The sequence below is a fragment of the Solanum pennellii genome, chromosome 7, assembly GCF_001406875.1.
Source record: "Solanum pennellii chromosome 7, SPENNV200".
NCBI lineage: Eukaryota > Viridiplantae > Streptophyta > Magnoliopsida > Solanales > Solanaceae > Solanum > Solanum pennellii.
Genome location: NC_028643.1, coordinates 4,953,884 through 4,965,025, shown reverse-complemented (window position 1 = coordinate 4,965,025; position 11,142 = coordinate 4,953,884). Strand labels below are relative to the sequence as shown.

Genomic DNA, 11,142 nt, shown 5'->3' with positions numbered 1-11,142 from the left:
TACTTAACAGAGTGCCTCACTCAAAGACAAATGTAATTCCATATGAGAAATGGAAAGGTAGAAAACCCAATTTGAAATATTTCAAAGTTGGGGGGTGTCTAGCCAAAGTCCAAGTTCCTATACCTAAGAGGGTAAAAATAGGACCTAAGACTGTGGATTGTGTATTCATTGGATATGCCACAAACAGTAAGGCATGTCGATTTTTGGTTCATAAGTCCGAACATCCGGATATTCATGATAATACGGTAATGGAATCAGATAGTGCTGAATTTTTTGAACATATCTATCCGTATAAAACTAGACTTGAGTCATCTAGTGGGGGATCTAAACAACCCAGAGAAGAACCAAAAGAGAATGAACAAAATGAAGAAAGTCCAAGACGCAGTAAACGTCAAAAGACATCTACTTCATTTGGATCAGATTTTGTAACATTTCTTCTTGAAAGTGAGCCTCAAACATTCAAGGAAGCAATGTTGTCTAGTGACTCAACCTCTTGGAAGGAGGCTGTTAATAGTGAAATTGAATCAATCTTAAGCAATCATACTTGGGAGTTGGTTGATCTTCCTCCAGGGAACAAACCCTTGGGTTCAAAATGGATCTTTAAAAGGAAGATGAAAGACGATGGAACTATTGACAAATATAAAGCAAGACTTGTTGTCAAAGGTTTTAGACAAAAAGAAGGTCTTGATTATTTTGACACATACTCACCAGTGACTAGGATTACATCAATTCGGATGTTAATTGCACTAGCTGCAGTATACGGTCTTGAAATTCATCAAATGGATGTGAAAACAGCCTTCTTAAATGGAGAGCTTGAAGAGGAAATTTACATAGAACAGCCTGAGGGTTTTGTAGTTCCTGGTAAAGAAAAGAAAGTGTGCAAACTTATTAAGTCACTTTATGGGCTAAAACAAGCACCAAAACAATGGCATGCAAAGTTTGATCAAACCATGTTGTCAAATGGATTTAAGATCAATGAATGTGATAAATGTGTTTACATTAAAGATACTCCAAATCAGGAAGTTATTTTATGCCTATATGTAGATGATATGCTTATAATGAGCAAAGACATTGCTAATATAAAAGCTACAAAGCGTATGCTTGCTAGTAAGTTTGATATGAAAGATTTAGGAGTTGCTGATGTGATATTAGGAATTAAAATTCTTAAAACTCCTAACGGTCTAGCATTGTCTCAAACTCATTATATTCAAAAGATACTTGAAAAATTCAAATTTTTGAATTTTAAAAGGGCAAAGACTCCAATTGATGTAAATCTTCATCTTGCAAAGAATAAAGGCGAAAGTCAGTCTCAATTGGACTATGCTAGCGTATTGGGAAGCTTAATGTATGTCATGAATTGTACACGACCAGACATAGCTTGCGCTATCAGTAAACTGAGTCGATACACAAGTAATCCTAATCATAATCATTGGTTGGCAATGAAGAGAGTTTTGGGATACTTAGATGACACTCAAAACTATGCTTTACATTACAACAGATATCCAGCCGTTCTTGAAGGATATAGTGATGCAAATTGGATTACTGGGTCAACTGAAACAAAATCCACAAGTGGATACGTTTTTACTATTGGTGGAGGAGCAATATCTTGGAAATCATCCAAACAAACATGTATAGCTCGCTCTACAATGGAGTCTGAATTCATTGCTTTAGACAAGGCAGGTGAAGAAGCTGAATGGCTCCGGAATTTCTTAGAAGATATTCCATTTTGGCCCAAACCAATGGCCCCTATATGCATACATTGTGATAGTCAAGCTGCAATAGGAAGGGCTGGAAGCATTATGTATAACGGCAAGTCTCGTCACATAAGACGAAGACATAACTCTGTGAGACAACTACTCTCTAGTGGAATTATCACAATTGACTATGTGAAGTCAAAAGATAATGTGTCGGATCCACTTACAAAAGGCCTAAATAGAGAGGGAGTTGAGAAATCATCGACGGGAATGGGACTATGGCCGAGAACAAGTCATCGTGGCGGTAACTCTACCTAGAAGACTGGAGATCCCAAGATCTAGGTTCAAGGAGATAAAACAAAGTCATTGATGACGGTTCAACATTGTCAAAGGAAAAAAAAATATTATTATTATTTTATGGTCCATTCTCATGATGAGACAATGTTTAGTAACCAGGATAAAGACATAAGGACTTTTTAATGGTTTCTAAGTTTGATACAGGGAATATCAAATGGTGTATCTATGGGATAACACATTTAGAAATCACCTATGTAAGTGTGAAGTGTAAGCCGCTTCAAGGAGAATCCGGTAAGGCCAGTTCTTTAAGCACTTACTATCCAAGATGTGTTCATGGCTGAAACGAACAAAACAATGAGAACTAAGAACAGTTCAAGGGTTGATTGTGTGACATATGTTGTCTAGGTATACACCAAAGCTCGACGGTTCAAAGATATCAAATCTACCGATTGACCGAGTATATCCGATATATGTTCACTACGGAAAGTTTAAAGGGAAACCTACTTATCCAGATGCGATTAACCTTTACCTACAAGACACACAAGTTTTTTCATGCATATGTTTTAACAATAGCCTTCCCCATTCATGTGGGGGATTGTTGGGTTTTAGCAAGTGTGAATGGGAAAAGAAAAGAGAGAATATGAAAAGTGAGGGAACTACTTTGGAGGGAAAATGAAAAGTCATTTGCAAAGTGCAAATGAAAAGTCATTTCTCCCATATCGGCAAAAGAAAGGGAAATTTTTGTCCTTATATAAGAAAACACTTCCATTACTTCTTAAAGAGCTAAGAAGAAGATGCCCCCTCGCGCCGTCGTCGTCGTCTCTCGCTCGGCTTCGGATTTGGCAAATGATGTGATTGATTGATAAATTTTTTGGACAAAATTTATTTAATCAGTTTTTATTAAATCAAATAAATCTTGTTAATATTATCTCTTATAAATTTGCGAGTAACGGTAACATTTCGAAAAGTTGTTACTCTTTCCGAAAAATCGTTACTTTCCGAAAAGTCGTTACTTTCCAAAAAGTTTTTATTTGTCTAGCATACACAATTTTCCGAAAATTTGTTATTTTTTCCAAAAGACACAACTTTCTGGATAAAACGGGTCTGAACAGATTTCACTGAACAGACACGTTCCTTGCTGAAAATGGCTATAAAAGTAAGTCAATTTTCTATTTTTTAAACACTGAAAATTTTCCTTCTCTGCATTTATTTTTCTCTCAAATAAAATCGAAGTGTCGATCGACTGAGTCTATGTGACTTGTTGTTGTTCTGAAGTTCGCTGAAGTTAAAGAAATTTGAGGTACCGTTATTTCTTTAACAGGTTTAATCCGTTTTATCTTGGGAGAAATTAATCCATAACCTTGGGTACAGTGAGGGGATTAAATTTCTTAAGGACACACAGTAGTTTCTGTGGACTCGGATTACTTCTTGTATTTTATGTATTTTCTGCTTCATCTTATTTCTGTTTCTGTTTATTAACCTTATAAATACAAGTTACTATAAGGATAACAGTTCTTACCAATTCTAATTATATTATAACCAACCAACATTGAACCTTTTAGATATGAATTAATTTTTTTAACTAAAGAAATATTTAGACTTGTTTATTATTTATTATTTTGAAATATTGTTATATATTTAGATATGTTGTTTGTTATTCATATTTACTATCAGTATACTTAAACTTATAACTATAATACAATTATCTACTTAATTTGTCATGTTGTCACACTCTTTATGAATGATAATCATCCCACTTAACTATATTACTCAGTTAAAAATAAATATTTATACTATCAACATATATTAATTTGATACAATCAAAATAAAAATACAATAGATATATAATATATTCGATACAACATTGAGAAGCTAAGTAACTCATTTGGTGAGATTCCTATTTTTCATTATGAGTAATATAGTATTCTCTTTTTATTACCTCTCTCCTATCGATTGCCTCTAAAAAAATATTTTCTATTTAAAATTCATAGTTTAAACTTTAATTATTATTTTTTATGATTAAATACTTATAATCATCTAAAAACTTTATTTTATAATATAAAAATTCTTTCATTCTATAAATACAACTATCTCATCCATCAATCCATCACTCTAATATATCGATAACCTTTTACACTTCTTATTTCCCCCCCCCCCCCCCCNCTTCAATGTGAAAGTGAACAAGAGTGAAGTAGTGGCAGCAGTGTTGCCAATGCAAGAACACTGGCTACCATTATCTAATCTTGATTTTCTCTTACCTCCATTGGAGGTCGGAGTTATGTTCTGCTATCTAAATCCCATTATTGTTTCGCAGAAAATTAATATGAATTTAGAATTTAACTCAATCGTAAAAATACTCAAAACATCTTTGGCTGAAACATTAGTTTCTTACTATGCATTTTCTGGAGATATAGTTGAAAATTCAGCCGGAGAACCGGAGCTTCTTTGCAATAATGGTGGTGTTTCTTTTATTGAAGCTTTTGGTGATGTTGAGCTTAAAGAGGTAAATTTTTATAATCCAGATGAAAGCATTGAGGGAAAATTTGTTCCGAAAAAGAAGCATGGTGTTCTTGCTATTCAGGTATTAATAATTATGTGTAAAACAATTTCTCCCTATTTATTCCATGCATGTGACTTAGTGAATATCTCAACATATAAATACAACGATAATAATATATTCAGTAATCAATTTAATCTTATATGAAAAGAATAAGGTGTAATACGCAAACCTTAACTCTATTTGTGTGAGGTGCTGAAGAGGATAATTATTTATGATATATCCAAGACTTTTCCGAAACATGATTTGAAAATATTTATTAATCGTTGAGGTGTGTGACCAATGTGATTTTAGAACTCCCTTGACAAGCGTAAATGTGGATGTACGATTCGGGTAATGAATTTGACAAAACTAAGTAATTGTTTTAATTTGATTTAAATTTTGTATTTGCCACGAAAAAATGGGTTTAATGTATAAATTATTAAGTTAGAATATAGTTACTTCAAACTACTAAAATCTTACATCCATAAACGTCAAATCATGAACTTACCACTTCATATAAGGGTTTTGATTCTCTTCAAGAGGCAAACACTTACCACTTCATATAAGGGTTTTGATTCTCTTCAAGAGGCAAACACGCAAAAAAATTATAATAGTGTTCTGTGATTCGAATTCGTGTAATACTTCTGTCTACCTTAATAGCACTTAAAGTGTGTGACTATCATCATCATCGAATAACATAAGCTAAGTTGTTATTCCCCCGGTTAATTTCACTTGTCCAGTTTGGACTTTGTATACCCTAATAAACAATAATCAACATTAATCCATATTAATTGGTGTTTAGTCATCGGTCTGAGATATGATTTGATGTTTAGAGTAAAATAGGAAGAAAATAAGTTTTTTTTTTATATGTTAAAGGTGACAAGTAAAAGTGATTATTGCTTTAAACTAGTGGACAAATAAAAATGTGTGGAAGGAGTATATATTAAACATATTTTATTAGCATAATACATAAATATGTCCTTTAATTTGGGTATGCATAAGTAGACACTTAAACTTGTATAAAGCTAAATGAATAGACACGTGTCCTATTTGGCATAGTACATTACAATTTTACGTCCTACATGATGTCGTGTGCATATTATGCCACATAGGACTCACATGTCTACTTGCTCATTTTACACAAGTTAAAGTATCGTCTACTTGTATACACCGAAAGATGGAAGGTACTTAAATGTGAAACAAAGCCAAATTAAAGGACTTATTTATGTGTTCCGTCGTTTATTTACTTAACTAATCATGTTTTCAACAAAAAATCTCTGTCTTGATTGTTGAGAAAATAATCACAAAGTTTTAAAAAAACAAATTAAGTTTTTCAAATTTGTGATATTAAATATATAAAAGACGGTATATTTTTTAAACAGATTAAAATAGAAATATATATGACACGTAAATTAAGATTAAGGAGGTATAACTCTGCTGCTAGAGCAATATAAAAATAGACAACCCCATAACCTAACTTTGTCCTTTTGTTTATTTATTTAATTCCTTGAAATTATACCCAATTTTATTTGATGCAGGTTACACAACTCAAATGTGGAGGAATAATTGTGGGTTGCTCATTTGATCATAGAGTTGCTGATGCATACTCAGCCAACTTGTTTCTTGTGTCATGGTCTGAATTAGCTCAATCCAAGCCACTCTCTCAGCTCCCATCGTTTCGACGATCATCCCTTTTTCCTCTTCATCCTGGTTACTATGATGACTCGATCGATGAATTATATGTACCACTCTCAACCCTACCTCCCATGAAATCGGAAATACTTAACCGTAATGATCAAGTCATTAAGTAGAATTTACTATGTCACAGGTGACAAAATTGAGTACCTTCAATCACTAGCCAATTGTCATGATAACCAAAAAGGCACGTCCCAGAGGTCTAAACTTGAATCATTCAGCGCTTTCCTGTGGAAAACTATTGCATGTGGAATTAATGAAGAAACTTGGGGTTTCAACAATTTTAGGTTTGGTATTGTGGTGGATGGTCGGACTCGATTGATCATAAAATGTGGATAAGTTACTAAAAGGGTATTTTGGTAATGTTCTCTCCATCCCATTTGGAGAGAAAAAAGTTGAGGAGGTAAAAGAAAAATCGTTAAATTGGGTGGCAAATGTAATCCATGAATTTCTTGATATCGCGAAAACATAAGAGCATTTTCATGGATTGATAGATTGGGTTGAGGCTCCTCGTCCTGAACCATCCATGGCAAAAATATATGCGATGAATGGTGATGGACCCGCGGTGGTAGTGTCATCGGGGCAACATTTCCCTGCGAAAAAGATAAATTTTGGATGGGGTGAACCAGTGTTCTGGTCTTACCATTTTCCGCGGGCCGGAAAAGCGGGATATGTGATGCCAATGCCAAGCCCTAAAAGAAATGGAGATTGATTGTGTATATGCATCTCTTGAAATGGCAAATCGAACTTATTGAGGCTTCTCCATACCACGTGTTCAAACCAGTGACCGCAAATTATCTCAATTTAATTTGACTATAGTCCGGTTTTAGTCATTGAGTCACATCCATCTTATCCTATATCTAAGTAGATTTAACGCTTTTTTCTTGTTTTATTTAATGTCCCATGAATATGTTATTTATAATTTGGACATGTATGTAACATATGTAGTTCTTCATTTTCTTACTGGTTGACAATATCATTAGCTTTGACTGAAATTGTGTATTATATTTATTTTTAAAAAAAAAAAACTATACATATAAATAACTTATTGATAACTCATTGTTCTAGCTTTTTTTTCTCTAATTAAATATAAATTTAGAAATCCTAATTCTTCCTTGGGAAAAAAAATAGGGTCAACTTGAAGTCAATATTAGCGAGAACATAGATAGGAAGAAGTGTCATGTATTAGGTTAGAATATTAGTAGGAGTATAATGTTATCTTGCTTTGTGAATGTATAGGCTTATTATTAATTAGTGCATATCGTAGTACTAGTCGTACCCTTATAGTTCTTATTATGTGTTGTTTATCGTATTTCGCAGGGGTAGAGCTACCTTTTTCCGAGGAGTGTCAAGCAACATCCCTTTCTTGAAAAACTTACATACTATATAGATATCAAATTTTGGTTTAAAAAAAATTTATATTTGCGATGAAAAATGATTGCAAATGTTATTTGCGATGGGGAGGTGTAGGCTGGATTGAGCTTAACCCGCACAAATGTTTAACGTACCCTACTCCGTCCACACAACAATCTTTGCCATTTCAACCCTCTTTACTCCGCATGAATTTTTCAATATTTTTCTTTTTTCAATTAATTTGATACTAAAAATAAAAATTTTATAAATAAATTTATTTTCTAATTAAAGTTATATTAATTTAATAGATAACGACTTAAATTTTTCAATTTTTTAGAGGTTAATTGTATTGAAAATTATGTAAGAAATCGTATTAGTTTTAATGAAACCATTTTCAATTACTATCTTGAATATTTTTGCAAGTTATATTAAAATTATTATTGTAATAATTTTATTTCAATGTTTAACAACTTTGAGCAATAGCAATGGCCATTACCAAATGATCACACATTTTTTTGTCATAATGTAAAATAAAATCAAATTCATAAAAAAATATTCACTCTTTTTAAATTAGAAAGCATTGATTCCCTTCTCTCTTTTTTTTTCGAAAGACAAGAAATCGACCAGTATTACTCTTAATTGAAAATACCTTTTTAGAAATTGATTCAACTGTTAACACTAAAATATGTTATCATATAAATATATATTTAAAGAAACTTTCAATTGATATTAGTTTGAATATAAATGTATGCATTTGTTATGAGATTTGTGTATTTTTATCAGTAAAGGGTGTTCTATCACTCTTATAATATCTAATAAATATGCAATAAAATAATATCACAGAAGTATTTGTGCATAGAGAAACACTATGAGATAAGGAGTGGAAGAAAAAGTTTCACTATATCCTATAATCTTAACGTTTTTCGTTAGTGTCATAACGTTTATTTTTTATATATAACGGAACTTTTTATTACACTTTATAAGAAGAATATTTTTCACGTCTTGGAGAAGTTTTTTCAGTGTTGTCATATAAATTATATTGATTTTGATATGTCATTAAAACGGAAAAAAATATTTCATTATGTATTTTTATTTTTTTATTCTAAAAAATCTTTCAATCTCTATTTAAGGATGTTTATGTTTAGTTAATAGCACCTACAACATAAATTTTTCTATATTTGTTCATTTTGATCTAAAAAAATGTCTTCTACACCTGAAGTTAAAGTTTCGTTTTATTGGGATGACGAAATTACACATGATGGAAATACCATTTATTATAATTGTCCTCCCAACACAATGCTAAATATCCAATTAATGTCCGATATCATAAATTTATTTCATCAATTTATAAAAGAATGGGTATAAACAGTACGGATTATAATTTAATTATAGTCGGAAAATACCCTACTTCATTTTTATCACAAGGACAAGTAAATTTTGGAGAGTGGATTATCTATAATAACGAATCGTTCACCGACTTTTTGAGGGTTCCAAATGACTATATAGATCAAATCAAGTTAACAATACTTGAATCTATGTTAGGAAGGAGCCTAAGATTAGTCAACAACGTTCTCCTTTATCAGTTGATGTTCATCCCTAATTAGAAAATCGTAATAGCATTGATGGATTTCCGATAACTTCATCTACTGATTTTCCTAAAATGACACATTATCAAAATATTCTTACTGGCAGATATGATTTTGATTTAAACGAAACTATCAATGAAAGTGATCGGTACTGCTCAATTATTATATTTCGATTATTTTTTGTTGATCTTGTCAATTATTTGTTAATTTATATTATTTATTATTCTTATTATTACATATTTTGTAGCGGTTTACCTTAGCAAGATAGGGATATTGCTCCAAGTTATGGACTAAATAATTATTTTGGTCAGTAATCACACTTTGAAATGACGGAAAATGTTGGAACATCCTCAAATTTTCATGTCTCGCCTACTTTTGATGCAGATGATTATCGCTATGTCTAACATTTGTTTTTTTTATTTGAGTAAGTTAATTGCATGAGCCAAATATTTATATATTTTTTACATACATAGGGAAAATATTACACAAGATGAGCCCATTGATCCTGTGAATATCGATGATCGTGACCTTCCTAATTACGGCTCACCTTTAGCTAGTGATAGTGATGATTTGCCTAATGCTGAGGAATCAGGAGATAATGTTCCATTTGAGGCATCATCTAGTGATGATGATTTTTTGACTCCCAATCGATCGCCAAGACTAATGTCCATAAGTTTGTTTCGTAATCATGAAATTCCTTATCTTGATCATTCCGGATAGTCCAGATATCTTTGGTGATACACATGATGAGTATACATCACAACATACGTGGCATGAACCAGAAGATTCCATGAATGATGCTATTTATATTGAAAAAGACATGTTATTCAATTCAAAGAAGTAGTTACATAGAGCAGTTAAACTTCTATATTTGAAGATAGCAACGGAGTGATTTGTTATTAAATCGACAAAGAGATCATGACGGCTTGTTTGCAGACGTGTAGAACAAGGATGTCGATTAGGTTGACTTCTTTTATTGATAAACATACTAACATGAAGAAAGTTGGAAGATACATTAAAGAACATACATGTGATATGGGTACGTGCCTCTAAGGGTATTTCAACTTGGATGTTGAGATGATCCTCCGTGTTGATATAGAAAGAACGCCAAGGTACTATTTTATCCCTAGATGATTTTTATTTAATAAGGAAATATTCATTTTTATTTGATAATTTATATTATTATTAATTTAAGGTTTTCCATCAAAGACTGTCAAACAACTGTTCTTAAAGCATATGACATTTCAGTAAGTAAAATAAAACTCTATCTTGATTGCAAGCGGATTTTTGAAAAAGTTTATGGTGCTTGGGAGGGTTCATTTGCCTAGTTGCCGAGGTTCATGGAAGCTTTGAAACACTTCCATCCTGAACAATAGTCAATTGTATGTTGATAGTCAAGACACATATTGGTGCAGAAATAGTCAAACAATAACATCCACCACATGAGAAAATTATGGAAGATTTGTTGATATTTTTTCTGAAAAAAAAAATCAGAAAATGTTTCAACTTAAAGCTAGACAAAAAGATAAATTTTTGTGTACTTTATGACATAGATACTTTTATTTTGTCTTATATTTTACGCTATTCTGCCTCTTAATTTATTTTACTTTATTTTCATATGATTTTGAAATAGTGTTACTATTAAAACCTTTATAGGATGTGTAAACCTAAGTTCTTTATCAATGGATTTAGATGCCTTCCTACCAAAACTAAATTAAGTCTAAGGTTGAAAGTAAATCAAACCAAAACCATATTCTTAAAAAGATAAAATTTCCCTACAAGTACAAGGCTGCAATCTTAACTATTTTTGCACCTTAAGCAACAAATATGAGTTGTATTGTCACGACCCAAAACGGGCCGCGACTGGCACCCACACTTATCCTACTATGTGAGCGAACCAACCAATCTAATCCCCAACATTTCAACCATAAATAACAAAATATAATGCGGAAGACTTAAAACTCATTAATGAAAATCG

The 11,142-nt window shown here is 31.9% G+C and overlaps 1 pseudogene; it reads left to right on the top strand.

The window, feature by feature from the left end:
* Positions 1-4,152: 4,152 nt before the first annotated feature.
* LOC107024766 lies at positions 4,153-7,146 on the top strand (annotated as a pseudogene).
* The last annotated feature ends 3,996 nt before the right edge of the window (positions 7,147-11,142 follow it).